General features: G+C 41.9%; 1 long non-coding RNA gene across 1 annotated transcript; it reads left to right on the top strand.

The window, feature by feature from the left end:
• The first annotated feature begins 18,792 nt into the window (after positions 1 to 18,792).
• On the top strand, positions 18,793 to 23,083 carry LOC122912211. The gene is made up of 3 exons (XR_006385566.1): positions 18,793 to 18,971; positions 22,491 to 22,576; positions 22,925 to 23,083. It is a non-coding gene; the product is annotated as an uncharacterized LOC122912211 (long non-coding RNA).
• The last annotated feature ends 5 nt before the right edge of the window (positions 23,084 to 23,088 follow it).

Below are 23,088 nucleotides of genomic sequence, written 5' to 3'. Positions count from 1 at the left end.
TAAGAATATGGGCTTTAGGGGGCGCCTGGGTGGCTCAGTCGTTAAGGGTCTGCCTTTTGCTTGGGGACATGGTCCCAGGTCCTGGGATGGAGCCCCAGTTGGGCTTCTGGCTCAGTGGGAAGCCTGCTTCTCCCTCTCCCACTTACCCTGCTGGTGTTCCCTCTCTCACTGTGTCTCTGTCAAATAAATTTTAAAATCTTAAAAAAAAAAAAAAGACCCGGGTGTGAATTGCAACTCTACGACTCACTGTCTGTGCAGCCTGGAGCAACCTGCTCACCTCCTGAACTTTCCGTTTCTGATCTGTGAAATGGGAAGCACAAGAGTGACCACCACTCCGGCCGCACCCTCCCCCTCCTGCCCGGTTGTTAACAAGATTACAATCAATAACGCATGAACACATCTTGTCCAGAGAAAAGGGAATACAGCAGAACTGATTAAAAAAAAAAATCAGCTTAGAATCAAGTGTGATGGGATTGAATTCCAGTCCTCCGTTTACCAGAATTTAGGGAAGTTTCTCAGTCTCTCTCCTCTTCAAAATCTCATTTGTAGGGGGAGGAGTCAAGATGGCGGAGAAGTAGCAGGCTGAGACTACTTCAGCTAGCAGGAGATCAGCTAGAGAGCTTATCTAAAGATTGCAAACACCTGCAAATCCATCGGCAGACCGAAGAGAAGAAGAACAGCAATTCTGGAAACAGAAAAACAACCAATTTCTGAAAGGTAGGACTGGTGGAGAAGTGAATCCAAAGCGACGGGAAGATAGACCCCCAGGGGAGGGGCATTTAAAAGACATTTAAAAGTCTGTTCCGCTGAGGGACATCGCTCCAGAGGCTAAACCGGGGCGAAGCCCACGCGGGGTCAGCGTGGCCTCAGGTCCCGCAGGGTCACAGAAGGATTGGGGGTGTCTGAGTGTTGCAGAGCTTGCGGATATTAGAACAGGAAAGCTGGCTGCAGAGACAGAGCTGACAGTAAGCTCGCACCTCGGTGTTGCCTTGAACCGGTCGCAGGCTCGGTGAGCTCAGAGCACGGCCAGAGGTTAGGCAGATGGGAGTTACTGGGAGCTGCTTGCTGAGGGCGCACTGGGGAGCGGGGCCCCGGGCTCTCGGCTCCTCCAGGCGGGAGACCAGGAGGTCGCCATTTGTAGTCCCGTCCTCCGGAACTCTACGGAAAGTGCTCAGGGCACAAAAGCTCCTGAAAGCAAAGCCAAGCGGATCACTCAGCCCGGGCCCTGGTAAGGGCGGTGCAATTCCGCTTGGGGGCAAAGACACTTGAGAATCACTACAGCAGGCCCCTCCCCCAGAAGGTCAACAAGAAATCCAGGCAAGACCAAGTTCACCTACCAAGGAGTGCAGTTTCAATACCAAGGAGAGCAGCAGAATTCCAGAGGAGGAGAAAACAAACCACGGAACTCATGGCTTTCTCCCTGTGATTTTTTAGTATTGCAGTTAATTTAATTTTTTTCTTTTTCATTTTTATCTCTTCTTCTGCTAAAATTTTTTTTAACTTTTAACCTTTTCTTTTTTAACGTTTTTTAACTAGTTTATCTAATATAGATATATTTTCTTTTTTATATTTTTCTTTATCCGTTTTCTTTTTTTAATTCTTTTTTTTCTTTCTTTATTTTTGAACCTCTTTTTATCCCCAAATCAGAAGAGATACCAATCTCTTCAATCTCTTTTTTTAATTCTTGATTGAATTTTTAATTCAATCTCTTTTTTAATTTTTTTCTTTTTTTTTCTTTCTTTCTTTTTGAACCTCTTTTTTATCTCCAAATCAGAAGAGATCCCAAACAGAAGAGATTGGGAGATCCCGATCAGAAGAGATCCCAATCAGGGGAGATCCCTCACCCAATCGTGAGGGGGGAGAAATCCCCCCTCACAATTTGGAATCTCTTCTGATTTGGTTAAAGCATATTTTCCGGGGATTGTTGCCACCCTTTTAGTATTTTACTTGCTCCTTCATATACTCTTAGCTGGACAAAATGACAAGGCAGAAAAATTCACAACAAAAAAAAAGAACAAGAGGCAGTACCGAAGGCTAGGGACCTATCAATACAGACATTGGTAATATGTGAGATCTAGAGTTCAAAATGACAATTCTCAAGGTTCTAGCTGGGCTTGAAAGATACTAGAGAAACCCTCTCCAGAGATATAAAAGCCCTTTCTGGAGAAATAAAAGAACTAAAATCTAACCAAGTTGAAATAAAAAAAGCTATTAATTAGGTTCAATCAAAAATGGAGGCTCACTGCTAGGATAAATGAGGCAGAAGAAAGAATTAGTGATATAGAAGACCAAATGACAGAGAATAAAGAAGCTGAGCACAAGAGGGACAAACAGCTACTGGACCACGAGAGGAGAATTCGAGAGATAAGTGACACCATAAGATGAAACAACATTAGAATAATTGGGATTCCAGAAGAAGAAGAAAGAGAGAGGGGAGCAGAAGGTATACTGGAGAGAATTATTGGGGAGAATTTCCCCAATATGGAAAAGGGAACAAGCATCAAAATTCAGGAGGTTCAGAGAACGCCCCTCAAAATCAGTAAGAATAGGCCCACACTCCGTCACCTAATAGTAAAATTTACAAGCGTTAGTGACAAAGAGAAAATCCTGAAAGCAGCCCGGGAAAAGAAGTCTGTAACATACAATGGTAAAAGTATTAGATTGGCAGCTGACTTATCCACAGAGACCTTGCAGGCCAGAAAGAGCTGGCATGATATTTTCAGAGCAGTAAACGAGAAAAACATGCAGCCAAGAATACTATATCCAGCTAGGCTATCATTGAAAATAGAAGGAGAGATTAAAAGCTTCCAGGACAAACAAAAACTGAAAGAATTGGCAAACACCAAACCAGCTCTACAAATATTGAAAGGGGTCCTCTAAGCAAAGAGAGAGCCTACAAGTGGTAGATCAGAAAGGAACAGAGACAATATACAGTAACAGTCACCTTACAGGCAATACAATGGCACTAAAATCCTATCTCTCAATAGTTACCCTGAATGTTAATGGGCTAAATGCCCCAGTCAAAAGACACAGGGTATCAGAATGGATAAAAAAACAAAACCCATCTATATGTTGCCTCCAAGAAACTCATTTTAAACCCGAAGACACCTCCAGACTTAAAGTGAGGGGGTGGAAAAGAATTTTCCATGCTAATGGACATCAGAAAAAAGCAGGAGTGGCAGTCCTTATATCAGATCAATTAGATTTTAAGCCAAAGACTATAATAAGAAATGAGGAAGGACACTATATCATACTCAAAGGGTCTGTCCAACAAGAAGATCTAACAATTTTAAATATCTATGCCCCCAACGTGGGAGCAGCCAACTATATAAACCAATTAATAACAAAATCAAAGAAACACATCAACAATAATACAATAATAGTAGGGTACTTTAACACTCCCCTCACTGAAATGGACAGATCATCCAAGCAAAAGATCAACAGGGAAATAAAGGCCTTAAATGATACACTGGATGAGATGGACATCACAGATATATTCAGAACATTTCATCCCAAAGCAACAGAATACACATTCTTCTCTAGCGCACATGGAACATTCTCCAGAATAGATCACATCCTCGGTCCTAAATCAGGACTCAACCGGTATCAAAAGATTGGGATCATTCCCTGCATATTTTCAGACCACAATGCTCTGAAGCTAGAACTCAACCACAAGAGCGGTTTGGAAAGAACCCAAATACATGGAGACTAAACAGCATCCTTCTAAAGAATGAATGGGTCAACCGGGAAATTAAAGAAGAATTGAAAAAAATCATGGAAACAAATGATAATGAAAATACAACGGTTCAAAATCTGTGGGACACAACAAAGGCAGTCCTGAGAGGAAAATATATAGCGGTACAAGCTTTTCTCAAGAAACAAGAAAGGTCTCAGGTACACAACCTAACCCTATACCTAAAGGTGCTGGAGAAAGAACAAGAAAGAAACCCTAAGCCCAACAGGAGAAGAGAAATCATAAAGATCAGAGCAGAAATCAATGAAATAGAAACCAAAAAAACAATAGAACAAATCAACGAAACAAGGAGCTGGTTCTTTGAAAGAATTAATAAAATTGATAAACCTCTGGCCAGACTTATCAAAAAGAAAAGAGAAAGGACCCAAATAAATAAAATCATGAATGAAAGAGGAGAGATCACAACTAACACCAAAGAAATACAAACTATTATAAGAACATACTATGAGCAACTCTACGCCAACAAATTTGACAATCTGGAAGAAATGGATGCATTCCTAGAAACATATAAACTACCACAATTGATCCAGGAAGAAATAGAAAGCCTGAACAGACCCATAACCAGTAAGGAGATTGAAACAGTCATTATAAATCTCCAAACAAACAAAAGCCCAGGGCCAGACGGCTTCCCAGGGGAATTCTACCAAACATTTAAAGAAGAACTAATTCCTATTCTCCTGAAACTGTTCCAAAAAATAGAAATGGAAGGAAAACTTCCAAACTCATTTTATGAGGCCAGCATCACCTTGATCCCAAAACCAGACAAGGATCCCATCAAAAAAGAGAGCTATAGACCAATATCCTTGATGAACACAGATGCGAAAATTCTCACCAAAATACTAGCCAATAGGATTTAACAGTACATTAAAAGGATTATTCACCACGACCAAGTGGGATTTATCCCAGGGCTGCAAGGTTGGTTCAACATCCGCAAATCAGTCAATGTGATACAACACATCAATAAAAGAAAGAACAAGAACCATATGATACTCTCAATAGATGCTGAAAAAGCATTTGACAAAGTACAGCATCCCTTCCTGATCAAAACTCTTCAAAGTGTAGGGATAGAGGGCACATACCTCAATATCATCAAAGCCATCTATGAAAAACCCACCGCAAATATCATTCTCAATGGAGAAAAACTGAAAGCTTTTCCACTAAGGTCAGGAACATGGCAGGGATGTCCATTATCACCACTGCTATTCAACATAGTACTAGAAGTCCTAGCCTCAGCAATCAGACAACAAAAGGAAATTAAAGGCATCCAAATCGGCAAAGAAGAAGTAAAATTATCACTCTTTGCAGATGATATGATACTCTATGTGGAAAACCCAAAAGACTCCACTCCAAAACTGCTAGAACTTGTACAGGAATTCAGTAAAGTGTCAGGATATAAGATCAATGCACAGAAATCAGTTGCATTTCCCTACACCAACAACAAGACAGAAGAAAGAGAAATTAAGGAGTCAATCCCATTTACAATTGCACCCCAGACCATAAGATACCTAGGAATAAACCTAACCAAAGAGGCTAAGAATCTATACTCAGAAAACTATAAAGTACTAATGAAAGAAATTGAGGAAGACACAAAGAAATGGAAAAATGTTCCATGCTCCTGGATAGGAAGAATAAATATTGTGAAAATGTCTATGCTACCTAAAGCAATCTACACATTTAATGCAATTCCTATCAAAGTACCATCCATCTTTTTCAAAGAAATGGAACAAATAATTTTAAATTTTATATGGAACCAGAAAAGACCTCGAATAGCCAAAGGGATATTGAAAAAGAAAGCCAAAGTTGGTGGCATCACAATTCCGGACTTCAAGCTCTATTAGAAAGCTGTCATCAAGACAGCATGGTACTGGCACAAAAACAGACACATAGATCAATGGAACAGAATAGAGAGCCCAGAAATAGACCCTCAACTCTATGGTCAACTAATCTTTGACAAAGCAGGAAAGAATGTCCAATGGAAAAAAGACAGCCTCTTTAATAAATGGTGTTGGGAAAATTGGACAGCCACGTGCAGAAAAATGAAATTGGACCATTTCCTTACACCACACACAAAAATAGACTCAAAATGGATGAAGGACCTCAATGTGAGAAAGGAATCCATCAAAATCCTTAAGGAGAACACAGGCAGCAACCTCTTCGACCTCAGCCGCAGCAACATCTTCCTAGGAACATCGCCAAAGGCAAGGGAAGCAAAGGCAAAAATGAACTATTGGGATTTCATCAAGATCAAAAGCTTTTGCACAGCAAAGGAAACAGTTAACAAAATCAAAAGACATCTGACAGAATGGGAGAAGATATTTGCAAACGACATATCAGATAAAGGACTAGTGTCCAAAATCTATATAGAACTTAACAAACTCAACACCCAAAGAACAAATAATTCAATCAAGAAATGGGCAGAGGACATGAACAGACGTTTCTGCAAAGAAGACATCCAGATGGCCAACAGACACATGAAAAAGTGCTCCATATCACTCGGCATCAGGGAAATACAAATCAAAACCACAATGAGATATCACCTCACACCAGTCAGAATGGCTAAAATCAACAAGTCAGGAAATGACAGATGCTGGCGAGGATGCGGAGAAAGGGGAACCCTCCTACACTGTTGGTGGGAATGCAAGCTGGTGCAACCACTCTGGAAAACAGCATGGAGGTTCCTCAAAATGTTGAAAATAGAACTGCCCTATGACCCAGCAATTGCACTACTGGGAATTTACCCTAAAGATACAAAAGTAGTGATCCAAAGGGGCACGTGCACCTGAATGTTTATAGCAGCAATGTCCACAATAGCCAAACTATGGAAAGAACCTAGATGTCCATCAACAGATGAATGGATCAAGAAGATGTGGTATATATACACAATGGAATACTATGCAGCCATCAAAAGAAACGAAATCTTGCCATTTGCGACAACATGGATGGAACTAGAGCGTATCATGCTTAGCGAAATAAGTCAAGCGGAGAAAGACAACTATCATATGATCTCCCTGATATGAGGAAGTGGTGATGCAACATGGGGGCTCAAGTGGGTAGGAGAAGAATAAATGAAACAAGATGGGATTGGGAGGGAGACAAACCATAAGTGACTCTTAATCTCATGATTAAGAGAGTGGGTTGCTGGGGGGAGGGGGGTTGGAGAAGGGGGGGTAGGGTTATGGACATTGGGGAGGGTATGTGCTTTTGGGTAAATTGGAAGGGGAGGTGAACCATGAGAGACTATGGACTCTGAAAAACAATCTTAGGGGTTTGAAGTGGAGGGGTGGGGAGGTTGGGGTACCAGGTGGTGGGTATTATAGAGGGCATGGTTTTCATGGAGCACTGGGTGTGGTGAAAAAATAATGAATACTGTTTTTCTGAAAATAAATAAATTGGAAAAAAAAATCTCATCTGTAAAAGCGGGGGTAAAAAGTGTACCTATAGCCTTGGAATCAGACTTCCCGAGCTGGAATGCTTTGGAGGGTTATGGGAATTAAATACAAAATGCCTAGAATAGAACCAAGTACTCTATAATTTCTCTGTAAATGATAGATATTACTACTACTACTGTCTTATGAGGCTCTTGTCCAGATTGAATTATAAAATTGCATGATGTATTTAGCAGAGTGCCTGGCATATCGTTAAGTCCTCAAAAAATGGTAAACTTTCTTATAATAAAAAGTTTATATTTATCATCTTATTGTAAGTCTTTTCTAATGCTTTGTGGATTAAATGGAGTATAAAACAATTGCAGTTTTACTGCAGTTTTATCTATCCTATTCCGTTGTGTTAAATTTAGACCATCACTATAAGGAATCAAGATTTATTTGTGACCCAATTCTGTCATTCAATACATTCTCATATCGTTTTGACTACCTGTTACCTGTAAATTTGGCAAGAATGTATCCTGCTAGAGTAATAAACAAGTTGAATAGAACAAAGATCAAGCAGGGGCACCTGGTGGCTCGATTCAGGTCGTGATTCCCGGGGTCCTGGAATTGAGCTCTGCATCGAACTCCCTGCTCAGTAAGGAGCCCGCTACTCCTTCATCCTCTGCCCCTCTCCCCGTTCGTGCTTTCTCTCTCTCTCCCTGGAATAAATAAATAAAATCTTTTTAAAAAATGATCAAGCAAAGGGCTTTGACAAAATCCACATGACTCTAGAACACATTCCAGTCTATTCTAGAGAGACCATCCTATCAGTAGTACTCTTTTGAAATTTTACGTATAGAGAGAAATAAAAATATTGACTTTAATGTTGTCAAATTGATTTTAATGTAAAAATATTGACTTTAATGTTGTTACAAACTAAGATTTTCAATGTAAGGAAATAAGGATAAAAGTGTAAAATCAAGGAAATTAGGTAAAAATCCTATAATGTTAAATCTGAAGTGGTAGTATTAATTTGAACTTGAGGTTTTTTCCCAAAAATCTATACTTTGGTTCTGTCCACTGAAAGGTCTAGAATCAATAAGCAATCGAAACACTCATTTTGTGGTTTCTAAATACCATTTTTCACTTTAAAAATTCCTTGGAGAAATGGCTCATTCCAGTTCTAGTTCAGGTAATACATTAGATGAGCCCGGAATGTATTTTACCAGAAAGCAAGAAAGCTATGCAAAACAAGTGGGTCATGTCAAAAGATGCGAGCCTCCATGAAAAGCTCCCATTGGCCAAAGATAAGTCATTCTGAACAGTATAATAGGTACTGAGGTCCTTCAACCAGTTCCCCTCCTCAGGGTCAACACCATCATCCCCCAGCTGCAGGGACCACCAGATGCTAATGGCTCAAAGCTGCATTTCTCATTAGGGCTCACTCTCAGAAACCACCTCACAGTAAAGATATCCTCCCATCGCCTGTGAGGGGCGGCCTGCTGTGCAGCCTTTGACTGGCTAATGTGGGGATACAAAAACCTGGCCCCCTTACAGTTCTGAAGAGCCATCCCATCCCCAGAGCTCCCCATAAAATAGACTGAATTTTCAACTGCAAAGGCGTCATTGGTCCACCTGTCCCTCTGCCTAGTCCTGTCTCTCTTACTCCCTCGTAGGTATGTCTCTCAAGAGGATTCCCTAGTGAACTTTCTGCATGCAGTTCCCGATCTCAGTATTCGTTTCTGAGGAACATAGTCCAAGACCGTTCGAACCAGGGATGTTTTATTTTTTTAATTTATTTTTTTGACAGATCGCAAGTAAGCAGATTGGCAGGCAGAGAGAGAGGAAGGGAAGCAGGCTCCTGTTGAGCAGAGGGCTCGATGCGGGGCTTGATCCCAGGACCCTGGGATCATGAGCCAAAGGCAGAGGCTTTAACCCACTGAGCACCCAGGTGCCCCCTAGACCAGGGATGTTTTAAGGAAAGAGTCTCTAAAATGGAATTTTGGAAGTGGCTTACTCACTTGCTGGCTGGAATAAAAGCTTCATTGCTAGTGGTAGTAGAATATGGGTAGGCATGGCTCCTGGCAACCTGGGCTGGTATAACATGAAACTTTCACCAGTTGATGGACGGAGATGAAATAGAGATACTGTTATTAGAAACAGATAGGATTGTGCTGGCTACTGTCATATCTTTGATGGTCAAGGAGGTATGAGAAATGATCATCTGGGGACTATGGAAATGGTGGCTGAGCACCTACCTGGATGTCAAGTAATGGCATGACTTAATGAGGCTAGCTCAGTCCAGTGTATTAAGTATTGAAGTCTCTACTCGATGCCCAAAACATGTAAAAATGAAATTAAGTTGTGACTAGAACCTTAATGACCTTCCACTTTCACAGTATCTTACTGATTTCAACTATCCACGATACATTTCTTACTTCCTTTACTCCACTACAAGGGTTTCCAACTGCTGTACTTTGGGGTCACCTGAATATCTTTTTTTTTTTTAAAGATTTTATTTATTTGACAGAAAGAGACACAGTGAAAGAAGGAACACAAGCAGAAGGAGAGGGAGAAGCAGGCTTCCCATGGAGCAGGGAGCCCGATGCGGGGCTCAATTCCAGGACCCTAGGATCATGACCTGAGCCAAAGGCAGACACTTAACAACTGAGCCCCCAGGTACCCCTGAATATCTTTTAAAAATACTGATGCCAGACATGAGTCTACCACCAGACATTCTGACTGAAGGGGGATGGAGGGCATTCAGCGCATTGGGACTTTTAAAAGCTTCTTCAAGTGATTTTAATGGGCAGCAGAGATGGAAGAGTATGAAGAGAGAGAGCTCCTAGCCATGGAGGGGATTTCACGTTTATCTTACATTCTTGATTGCTTCGTAATGCCTGGAGCTTAGCAAAGATCGTTATCACAGATTTCATCATTTATCCTATCTTTTCTAGCCTTTGCTGGGATAACTTTTGCAAAAGTTGTTTTGTTGTTGTTCTTATTTATGTTAGAAGTAAAAAATAATTGGAAATGAGGACAACTAATCATATATTGCTGAAATAAAATTTGTTTGGGAGCTAAAGGCAACATACGCATTAGCATATCCTCAAATTTTTCCTTTTCGAATGGTTAGGGTTTGCATCTATGATACTAGAGTGGTGTCCGGTGTTGAATAATTCTTTCCTTCGTTCACTTTCCCGGATGACATACTGTTACAGTGCATTTTGAGTTGGTGCAACACATTAGCTGATGAGGCTTTGAACCCTCCCTAGCAATATCTTTTGCAACAGGCCCAGGCAGGCCTTGGATGTTATGAATAGAACAATAGACCTCCTTAGAGGTCAGGAAAAAACAAATAGAAACTAAACTTCATGCAAGACTTCCTTCAGTTACTTGTTTGGGTGGTTTTAAACACCTTTGTTAAATCACCTCCTACGCATAATGACGACTAGAACTTCTATTATAATTGAGTTCATTCCACGACTATTTCCTGACTATCTGCTGCATGTGAGATGCTTGTAAGTGCCATGGGATTAAAACATTTTGTTTCAATTTTCAAGGGGTTTATAATCTAGAGAAGGAAACCAAATATGTATCCAAGTGACTATTTGGATGCAGAGTTTCGAGATATGGGATACTCAAAAATCACTCCAAGTTTCCAGCCTCAGTAACAAAGACAACCATGTTTCATTGAAATAACTGTGTTCGGCAGAAGAGCTGGGAGAAAAAGAATAGTGGCTAGTTCAGATCCCATGTGCGGAGGTTTAGATAGCAATTAAACACTCAGGTAGTAATGCTCATTGACAGGACATGAGAATTTAGCAGAAAGTCTAGCCGGGGCCAGCCTAAAACAACCTCATGTTTAAGTGGAATAGAAAGGGGATGCTGAGGGGCGCCTGGGTGGCTCAGTGGGTTAAAGCCTCTGCTTTCGGCTCAGGTCATGATCCCAGGGTCCTGGGATCGAGCCCCGCATCGGGCTCTCTGCTCAGCATGGAGCCTGCTTCCCTTCCTTCCTTCCTTCCTTCCTTCCTTCCTTCCTTCCTTCTCTCTCTCTCTCTCTCTGCCTCCCTCTCTGCTTACTTGTGATCTCTATCTGTCAAAGAAAGAAAGAAAGAGAATGCTGAAATGTGAAGACAAACCTCCTTCAGCTCAGGTCATGATCCTGGAGTCCCAGGATGGAGCCCCACATCTGGCTTCCTGTCCAGCTGGGAGTCTGCTCCTCCCTCCCCCTCCCCTGCTCCTTCTCTCTATCTTATTAGCTCACTCACTCACCCTCTCTCTCTCTCAAAGAAATCTGAAGACCAAAAAAAAAAAAAAAAAGACCTATTTCTACCAGCATTTCTAAATAATGTCTAAAATTCCCATTAGAAGGCATTTAGTCCCTTGATTAGATGTGGTCTTTTCAGGATTTCCTTCTGAAAATGCCAAATGAGTTACCCTTAATAGAACAAAAGAATCCTGTTCAGTCTAGAGATGTTTGGAAAGGGGGAGGAAATCTGAGGGAGGCACCAGAGAAACAGGTGGAAACATGAGGTTTTTGGCCATTTGGAATGAGGATGAAGAACAGAATGGCGAGGAAGCACATCAAAGATCTATTTTGAGGGAGGCAAACCATAAGAGACTTTTAACTCTAGGAAACAAACTGAGGGCTGCTGGCACAGAGGTTGGGGGGGTGGGATAACTGGGTGATGGGCATGAAGGGGGGCATGTGATGTGAGGAGCACTGGGCGTTACATGTCACTGACAAATCACTGAACTCTACCTCTGAAACTAGTAATACACTCTGTTAACTAAATTGAATTTAAATAAAAAATGCAAAGTGAATAAATAAAATCTCTTTTAAAAAGACATATTTTATCTTCTTATTAAACCTGTAACAGAGAATCAAATGGTAGAAAACACGAAAAGGACCAAAATGATCCTGTACAAGTTAACAATTTCCCAAATTACATTTCTTCCTTGAACATGAGGGACTTCAGCTCCATCACTAAGGCACCTTCAAGCCCCAGGGCTCGTCAGTAATGGAATAATGGTAAACCTTGAAAATCTGCCTCTACATTTGTCTCCTTGATCTTAGCTAAACTTCAGCATAAAATTGAAAATCCTTATTCATTTAATAATTTTTTAAAATTAAAAAATATACATTGAACATTACATTCATGGGATTTTTACATGTATTAGAGATTATTATTTTTTTTAGAAGATGATCCTCTCAAGCAGGATTCAACACAAGCAGTGCATCTTGGAGTAATGTATTTTATAACGTTCCCTCTGAATTAGACTTCACAGGACAGCTTTTTGCTCAATTGTCTTTTTTTTTTTAAATGATTCTTCCCACTATAACATCTGATGCTCAGTAAACATTCACTGAATAAATCAATTCAGTGGTGGCTACTATTTCTTTTGATGCTCCATTTTTCGTCTTTCGTCTCAGAGGCAGAGTTCAGTGGTTCATCAGTGTCCTGTAACATCCAGTGCTCATTATATCACGTGCCCTCCTTGGCACTCTTCACCCAGTTACTGTATCCCCGCCAGGAACCCTCAGTGTATTTCCTATGATTAAGAGCCTCTTATGGTTTGTCTCCCTCTCTTATTTCATCTGGTTTTATTTTTCCTTCCCTTCCCCTATGTTTATCTGTTTTGTTTCTTAAATTCCACATATGAGTGAGATTGTATGATAATTGACTGTCTTATTTCATTTAGCAAAATACCCTCAAGTTCCCTCCACGTCACAGCAAATAGTAAGATTTTTTTTTTTTTGTTTAAAGATTTTATTTCTTTGACAGAGAGAGACACAGCAAGAGAGGGAACACAAACAGGGGGAGTGGGAGAGAGAGAGAGAAAAGCAGGCTTCCCGCTGAGCAGGAAGCCAATACGGGACTTGATCCCAGGACCCTGGGATCATGATATGACCCAGAGGCAGATGCTTAACTACTGAGCTACCTAGGTGCCCCAGTAAGATTTCATTCTTGATGGCTGAGTAATATTCCACAATTATATACAACACATCTTCTTTATCCATTCACCTTTTGATGGACATCTGGGCCCTTTCCACAGTTTGGCTATTGTGGACATTGCTGCTATAAACATTGGGGTGTAGGTGCCCCTTTGAATCACTGTTTGTATCCTTTGGATAAATACCTCATAGTGCAAATGCTGGGTCGTAGGGTACCTCTATTTTTAACTTTTTGAGGAATCTCCATACTGTTTTCCAGAGTCGCTGTACCAGCTTGCATTCCCACCAACAGTGTAAGACTCTCCCTTGCTTATACATTCACTGGATTTTTGAAGTGATAGCTGGTCTTACCATCAGACCTATTTGATTTCCTTAGCATCCCTTCCTTAAGTTCCAAATTACATCCATATACAAAAGCATATAGTTGTTAATGAGGAAAAAAAATACAGACGTTGTAGCAAAAATCCCACTTCTGACAGAAAGTGCATTTTTTAAATAACTGCAAGAAATAACCATTTTATAAACTGAGGAACTATTCTACAAAGAACTCTTCAGTCCCGTTATGTTCAAATCACATATTAAGGAAGTTACACTCATTGTTGATACAAAATTGCATATGCTAAAATGTTACCTGATAAAATTCTACAGGTATGCAATGTTAATTTGAACCCAAAAGAAATTAAGTTTTGAGCTGCCTAATCTATTAAGCGAAACATTTACTGATAAACTAAATGAATCAAACTATAGATGCTTCTTTTTCATAAAATTACCATGCAAGTGTATTTACCACAAGCCTTTTTCCTACTTCATGTGTATTTTCTATGTGCATTATTGAGCAATCATAATGTAAGTGGCATTGTGCTACAAAGACCAAAACTATATAATATAGTCAGTGTAGTCAAACATACATGAAACACATCAAGTTGGAAACCGATAGTCCACTGCAAACAACTCAGGATGTAAGACAATGTATACACAGTGCTCTGTACTAATACAATAAATGTGTGTTACATACACCAGTACTCTCTACTACCACAAAATGCTAATTTCAAAAATGCAATTAGAGCACTGGAGAATACTATTCTCTTACTAATGCATGGTGCTAATTGCAGAGTGACTATATTAAGTGCAGAAGCAGTTAGAGAAGGAAAAGCTCACAATGAGGCTCCAGGCTCCAAGGAAGATTGTACCCAGGAAGAAGGAATGAAGTTTAAGATTTAAATGAGCTACAGGTGAGCTAAGAGGGAAAGACAGTATGAACTTGATAAAATGTTTGAACTTGATGAAATCCTTGGTATGTGCTCTATGGATATAGAGTAAATAAAGATAACAAGTCAGGGGTGCCTGGGTGGCTCAGTGGGTTAAGCCTCTGCCTTTGGCTCAGGTCATGATCCCAGGGTCCTGGGATCGAGTCCCGCATCAGGCTCTCTTGCTCGGCAGGGAGCCTGCTTCCCTCTCTCTCTCTGCCTGCCTCTCTGCCTACCTGTGATCTCTGTCTGTCAAATAAATAAATAAAATCTTAAAAAAAAAGGTAACAAATCAGAATTATGTGATTCTTTTTAGAGGTATATAATTCTTTAAAACTAAAGAATATAAACCCCACCTAGAAAAAAGGCTTAAGTGCCAAATGGGGAGAATAGAAATAAAAACAAGAATAAGTAGACTTAAAGGAATGGCATAAAGTATTTTCATGCTGATGAATGTATTAACAAGATAATCGGTCAATTTCCTGGTTTTGGCTTCATATAGTTACAGAACACATTCTAGAGCTCTCTTTTTTTTTTTAATATTTTATTTATTTGAGAGAGAATGAGTGAGAGAGAGCATGAGAGGAGAAAGTCAGAGGGAGAAGCAGACTCCTCAAGGAGCTGAGAGCCCTATGCGGGACTCGATCCCGGAAGTCTGGGATCATGACCTGAGCCAAAGGCAGTCGCTCAACCAACTGAGCCTCCCAGGTGCCCTCTAGAGCTCTAAAGAACAGACTTTCTTCAACTGTGTACTCTGATGACCTGAAATTACCTCTAAAAACCTGAAAAATCTACATGAGGATTTTTGGAGAGGGGACAGGGGCTAACCAGTGGTGAGAAGCAACCAGGAAAGTTCATCTGTTTCCTAATAGTCCAGAGAAGTACATGGACCCCTCACTGCCTCCGTGGATAAAGCCCTGAGACGAACATTCTGGAAGAGCAGGTGCAGTCATCTGCTGTCCACTGATCATGATGGGTGGTGGCCTCATGATGTGGTGGTGGCCAGGCAGCTGTTTCCCTTGAATTCACATGTGTATACAACCCCGTTTACAACAGCTTGGCTTCGCTGGGAGTCCTCTCTCCTACTTCTAGTGGGCTCAAGACCTACTTCTTATCCCACCCTTTACAGAGTACACGGATACAATCAAAGCTGGTCCCGAGCCTTCCGCTTTCCTCACTCTGTTTTCTATTCAAGAACCCGACCCCCACCCCTCTACTGGTCCCCCATTCTGTCCCGGGTGGACCAAGCAGATATCAGATGTTCATTCATCCTCAGACTTCAATGGTTGCCACTTTAGGAAAGGACTAAATCTCTCCTTTCAAGGGTTGTAGCCCCCAACATCCAACTCCACCAATGTCCTTTGATCACCTAAACTAAATATGCCTGAACGTAAATAATTAGCGTCTGACTAGGTTTGCCCCCCAGGGTCTTGGTCTGTTGTTGGAACCTGGAGGTTCATCTTGTTGTCTCTTTGCTTTAATCAAGTCACCAGGTCCTATGCCATTTCCTTCCCAAAGTTTCTCCTGTTCATACTATTTCTCTGCATCACTTCATACCTAGGTCCTTAAAATAATTGCTCAAATGGACACTAAGTCTCCTCCCTCTACCTCTTCTAACCCATGCCTCTAATCTCCACAGAACAACATATCGTGTAAGTCATGGGCCCCCGCAGTCAAGAGAATGAGATTAAAACTCCATGGCCTGACACCCATGTTCCTCCATGATCTATCTCCTCTGTATCTACCTCTTTAATCTTATTTCCCTAAGCAGAAACCCACTCCTAGCTCTCCCAACTGACCAGGTGTTATGGTCTCCATGAACCGACTGGTATCTTTCCTTCACAACTTGCTCGTTCTAGCAAGAACATCCCCCTCTGTCTTCTTTTATCTGTGTCCTACTTTTCCTTCTAGACCCAGCTTGACCCCACATTTTCCATATAACCTTTTCTTTGTCCCTACCTTCAGTGATTTGCTTTTTCTTTTTTCCTAAATAGTGGCAATAATGAAGCTTACATAAACTGTGCAGCCACTATAAAAGACAGCATGAAGATTCCTCCAAAACATAAAAATTAAAGTACCATATGATGCAATCATTCTAATTCTGGGTATTTGTCTGAAGAAAACAAAAAAAACTAATTTGAAGGCATACATGCACCGCTATATTTATTGCAGCATTATTTACAATAGCCAAGATATGGAAGCAACCCAAGTGTCCATCAACAGATGGATAAATAAAGATGTGTATATATAGATACATAATGGAATATTACTCAGCCATAAAAAAGAAGGAAATCTTGTAATTCATCTCAATAGGGATGGACCTAGAGGGATTATGCTAAGTGTAGTAAGTCCAACAAAGGAAATACCATATGATTTCAGTTATATATGGAATCTAAAAAATGAAACAAAAAACAAAGAGATTCATAAATACAGAGAACAAGCTGGTGGTTGCCAGAAGGGAGAAGGGTGGGGAAACGGGCAAAAGAGGTAAAGAGGATTAAGAGGTACAGATTTCCAATTATAAAATAAGTCACAGGGATGAAAAATACAATATGTTGTATTTCCTAAATATAGGGAAAATATTCAATAATACTGTGCTAACTCGGTATGGTGGTATTTCATAATGTATGTAATGTATGTAATTGTCAAATCACTATGTTGTATACCTGAAACTAATACTATATGTTCAATGATCTTTTAAGATTTTATTTATTTACTTATTTATTTGAGAGAGAGACCAAGCATGAGAAGGGGGAAGGGGAAGATTCCTTGCTGAGTAGGGAGCCACATGGGGCTCAGTCCTAAGACCCTGAGATCATGATCTGAGCCAAAGGCAGACACTTAATGACTAAGCCACCCAGGCGCCCTGTATATGTCAATTATCTTTAATTAAAAATTTAAAAAGTAAAAATTAAAAACTAATTTTAAAACAATAATTAAGCTTAAATTAGTATTTAGAAGTCTTGAAGTATCTATTAATCTAACAATCTTGCTATTTAATTAATTATATAATATAAATATATAAATAACATTATATATTAATATTGATATAATTACTAAATGATAGCTATTTTAATTATCTGTGTATGCAAATTGTCTCTCTCTCCAATTAGACCATAAATCCCTAGACTGTTCTCTCAAGATGGTAAGTGAGCAACAGGGTTGTTCCTACTGCTGAAGCCTTAAGAGCTCAAGCAACTTTAATTATAAAGCCTATTTTTTAGATTGTTTCTGATTTACTAAAAGATAATTTAACATTTTCATACTGAAAGCAACAGTACTGATTAATCAATAACTACAAGAAACTAAGGAAGAATCTGGTACACTAGTACTAATAAGAGCACAATGAAATGGAATCAGAAGAAAGAAATTATAAAAATTCCTGACAGTTCATTTTAGCTAGAAAGTCTCCTCTCATAATTGAGCAGATTCATTGATTTTTAACTCTTAAAAAGGCATTAAGTTTACTTCAACCTAGTCTTATATCAACATATAAACTAGTTCCTAAATATGGTATCATGAATGTTAATAAGGTAGTCTGACATTTATTGATCTATATAAAAATCAAGACATGGTTTTCTATTTCCTAAGAGAAAATATGTATATAGAAAATAGGTTTTAAAAGAAGCTTCTCGGCGTGTCTGGGTGTCTCAATCGTTAAGGATCTGCCTTGGGCTTGGGTCATGATCTCTGGGTCCTGGGATCAAGCCCAGCATCGGGCTCCCTGCTCAACGGGAAGCTTGCTTCTCCCTCTCCCACTCCCCCTGCTTGTGTCCCCTCTCTTGCCATGTCACTCTCTGTCAAATAAATAAATAAAAAGAAGATGCTAAAGTCCAGTAATTTCTAATCAGTCTGATTCTTCACTTCTCCCTCTGGAACAACATCCTCCAAAAGCTACAGAGGATAGAAAATGTTCAGATGGTGTGTCCATGTGTGTTAAGAGAGTAAGTTTGTCTCCGTCTTTTGTAATTCCCAATCCCCATCACTCTAGTGTTTTTTCAAGGAGTGATAACTTTAACCAATACAAATCCTCCAAAGCTAAAGCTGAAGGTATGTGTGTTCTCTACTCTTCTGGTTTTGTTCCTAATCATCAACCTCATCTCCTCTCCTTGGCGTTCCTTTCCCAACACCGGCATCACCAAAAGCCCAGAAATTCAATAAAACAGTAAACAGTCTCTCTGAAAGGTACCTTCCTGGTTTTGTCTGAAACAAATGCAATCTTCTGTTTGGTCATTTAAAACACCACAAGCATTCTTAGTTAGATTAAATCATGGGTCTCCCTGGTCTCCAGGCATGCCTAGACATGAACCATAAAGGGAATGAGATCCTTGGAGTTTCTGTAGTAACTACAGGCCAAATCAACAGCAACCCTAAGAACAAGCATTCTTTTAAAACACACACACACACACACACAGGACAAGGCCACACACAAATATTTTTTCTCATTATTTTACTTTTTTTTAGTTGCACGACCTGCAAAATAGACTGCATTTTTAAAAATCAATTTCTGGAGGCATGCATCTTGATGACTTTTACACACATTGTCTTTATTTTTTAAATTATCTTGGAAGAAAATCTTTAAAAATATAAATTTCAAGGCATCTACTGCAACCACGACCTTGGAAGGCAGCAATCCAGCCCAGGTAAGAAATGCTAAGATGCAACTAATAATCATAAAACATTTATCAGAAGAGGTATTTAATATCATATTGGGTAAAGTGACTAACAATTTGAAAAAAACAGGATTGTTTTTGTAATTATGTCCTGACCAAAACTTGTAAGTCTGCCTATGGCTAATGGAATGGAAGCTATTTCACTCCTGCATTTATGTATGTATGTCTGTGTAGCTATAAGATGCAAATTGGTTCAACAGTTACCTCTAGAGAGCTCTCTGGTTACTTAGCTCTGATTCCAGCATATTGCCTGGTATGGCTTGTTATCCTGTACGTGTTAAAGAGGTGTGAGGGACTTCTGTGGTGTGTTTCTCCCACACTGCGCTTCTCCCAAAGATAAGATGAATACAAAAAATAGTTAGAAATGACCCAGCTTTTGTAATTTAACTTTGTAAGTTCATCTTGAGAATTAATGTTTTCTGTACTGTACATTTTATACTTCAATGTCTTACTCTTCACTTTGGTGTTCTCAGAACACATGCAAGTGGCAAAAAAAAAAAAAAGTGCTGTCTTTCATCGTGAAAGATGATGCTGTAACTCGAACTCCTCCTTGAGAAGTTCTGGTGGTTTGATAATGTGAGTTTGGAATTTGTTTTCAATGATCTAGATTACCGGCCCCTAATTCATGCTACCAGTGGCATCTATGAAACCATTTCCTGGGTTTAGGGAATCAGTCTCTAACTGGGAAATTTTCCTCTGGGGAAAATAATTTAGAACAAAGTTCTTGGGGTCAGTAGTGAGTGCTCTATACCAGATGCATGAAGACAAGAGTGGAGGGTTACTTCCAACTGAGTTCCACAAAGCATGGAATTAGAATATTCTTTATCCTCCCCTGACACATTCTCTGAAGGAGAAGAGGGGAAGGAGTAACTCAAGGAAAGAAGTATTAGTAGAGGTCTCCCAGAAATTCTTTGGAATTGTCCTCTTTTATCCAGTCTAGTCCAAATACGCCTATTTATATCTACGTCATCAGATGTGGAATTGTGAGAAGAAAATGTAACTGGCCACAAGACATTGTTTCTCTGGTCTCCCCAACTTCACCCTGAATTTAGTGTTGCTTGGAGGACCTACTGGAGCTCCTGATCCTCCGTGGACCTTCCCTGACAATTAACAGTCCTCACTGACGCCCCACCCCCACTTCTATTTCTCCCCAGTTTAACAGTTTATTATATACTGTCTTGAGTGGTAAGTAATGTGTGTTCACATTGTGTTACCACCTAGATTATACATATGGAGGATAGATAGAATGAATGCCGAACATCTAGCAGGTACTTAAATAAGTGTGTGAGGACCAAGCTTTGATCTAACTCAGGAGCTGGTCCACTCACTATTTGATGAGAAGCGCCAACCCTCCACTCACCGCAAGGCCCTCTAAGAGTCTAAGGGAAACCCAAGGGGAAGGTGAGTGTGCACATGGGACTCTCCAAGACAGTCGTCCCACATGCCAGAGGCCACCCAGGCCTATCTCCGTTTGGAAAACGAGAGCCTACAATTTGGTATCAGACCAGGCTGTTTCCCCTGACCAAGATGGGCATGAAAACTGGGGTGGCCCTGTGGGGCTTCTTGGGGAGGGGGAGGGGGTAAGGAGCGCTTTGTCCCTCCTGCCCTAGAAGGAAGAGAAACTTCTCAGGAATCAGTGTGTGGGTCTCCAGGGCCTCTTGCCCGCAGAGAGACCCGCCCTCGGCCCCTGCTGTGGCTTCCTCCCCTCCCCCACCCCGCCCCTCCTCCACTCCCCCCCACCTCGCGCGCGCCCCGCCCCCTCCGCCACGGGGTTCCAAGGGCGGTTGGCCAGCTACGGCCACGGTCACTCTGCCACTCGGAGCTGCGGGGCGCACGGGGTGGAGAAAGCCGGCTTTAGGGTTTGGGCTGGGAACTGAAGAGAAGTTTTCTGGGGCGGAAAGGACGTGGGAGTGAGAAGGTGGGAGCCCGACCCGAGAAGGGAACCTGCGGGGGCGGGCCCTGGAAGGCACGGGGGACCGGCGCGGGGACGGCGGCGGCTGGGATGAACCCGGGAACACCTGGAGTTGGGGGGACGCGGCCCGGGGGTGTAGGTCCCCTCCGAGCGCCACCGGCTGGCCTAGCCACGCCAAGTGTGCGCGGGGGTCCGGCAGGGGCCAGCTCAACCCGCGGGCCGGGCGAGGATGCCGGCTGGGCCCGGTGCGTCCCCGGGGGCCCTGCGGCCACGTCCTCGCGCCTGGGCACCGTCGGGCATCGCCCGGGGGCAGACGAGGCCCGGAGCCCGCGGTCCCCCGGCCCGGGGGCCACGGCTAGGCGCCGCCGACCGTCCGGGAGCTGCAGCCCACGGGCGCCCGGTGCTCGGTTTGTAGGCAGTGTCATTAGCTGATTGTAGTCGGCTGCTCACAATCACTAACTCCACTGCCATCAAAACAAGGCACAGCGTCACCCGCCGCCCCGCGGGCAGGAGGACGCCACCCTCGGCAGCGAACGGCCAACCCCGGCGGGCGTCGGGAGGAGGCCGCGCTTCGAGCCGTGACGCGGCAGCGTTGGCTGCCGCCGTGTGCGCGCCGGACACGTTGTCAACCTGCGAGGACGCTCGTGGACCGCGGCCCGACGGCTGCCGCTAGATGCAGTTAAACGGTCAGCTGCGCGGGGAGCGAGGGCAGGACGGGGCAACCCGCCTGCGAGGAGGGAGACAAGTGTAAAGTTTAATGGCTTTAATCGTGAGCTGTAATGACCATTCAGACTTCGGGGAGGAGTCCCCTAGGTAACGTTTAATGCTGTACGGTGTAATTCATTGTGCCTTTTTCATTATTTAGTAAGGTATTCGCCAACCCACCAACTAAAAGGAGCTACCATTGAACCATGAACCAGTAAGGTTTGTCTATCACAACGTATGGGGCGCCAGCTTGGGACTGCAGTGCGTGAGTCTAGTTACTAGGCAGTGTAGTTAGCTGATTGCTAATAGTACCAATCACTAACCACACGGCCAGGTAAAAAGATTTGGGAATCATCCAAATGGGCTGTCTGAGCACATCATTGTGTTGGGGCAGTGTGGGGTTTGGAAATGCTCCAATATTACGCATTGCCCATTAACATGAAAAAATCAGTATTTTAGCAGCTAAATACACAATGTATAATTTATATGTCTTTATAATTTACCAATTTCCTTCAGGCTCTTAACCAAAAAAATTTTAGATATATTGGGAAATAGGATTTTTTTTCCTTCACTGATCTATGTCATTGTATAGACTTGTGATTATCCACATTTGAACTATGAGACTGTATTAATATTTTGAAAGAATAAAGTGCCATTAGGTCATAAATTGTGGTTACTAACCTTTGCTGAGTTGGCTTTCTGATGTCCATCTCCATTCCTGCCACAGTAATTACAACTTTGCTATGGCTTGAATGGTTAGAGTGTTCCTAGATTAACGAGATTAACTTTCCTGGGAGCAGGAAAGCTATTCACTCACACTTATTAATATTTTTATAAGAATACATGAACATTTCTCATAATTTATTTTTCAGGGAGGGACTGAGTTCACACATCAGATACAGTCCTTTTAAGTGCCAATTTAGGACGGTTGCAGAGCAAGCAGCTTTTAGTGGGACAGGTTAGTAAATGCACTTACAGTCAAAGTCCAGCATCTTCCATGAGACTGCTCTTAAAGGATGGGACAGGATAAAAAGTTTATCCACAGGTACTTCTCAGCCAGTTCAGCGCCCTGGCTCCTACAGGCTAGGATGTTAGCTGCCCTATGGAAGTCTCCAACCAGTGTCCACATAGGGCCTGCTGAGCTGTGGCAGTCTGGTGTGGAAGGAGAGGTGGGTTGGGGTGGTAGGACGAAGGGTTGAAAAGCTTTATTTAGATAAATTTGGGGGTAAGGAAGCTGGGTTGGGGGAGAGGGTGAAGACTGACCGCGGTGCTGTGAGCTCAAGTGCCCCCTACTAACTCCCAACAGGACAAGAACCACCCCAAACCTGATGTTTTGACTGTTCCTATCTCCTCGCCGAGGCTTGGACGGGTCCCGAAGCCTGTGAGACCACAGAAGGGGGCTTCAGCTAGCCCGCAGCCACGCGCTGGACCCCAGCATCTCTCCAGGAATCGAAGGGCTTCTGGCGGCTG

This window comes from Neovison vison, chromosome 7, assembly GCF_020171115.1.
Source record: "Neovison vison isolate M4711 chromosome 7, ASM_NN_V1, whole genome shotgun sequence".
NCBI classification, from domain to species: Eukaryota; Metazoa; Chordata; class Mammalia; order Carnivora; family Mustelidae; genus Neogale; species Neogale vison.
The sequence above is the reverse complement of the archived record's forward strand: the minus strand, read 5'-3'. Positions and strand labels throughout refer to the sequence as shown.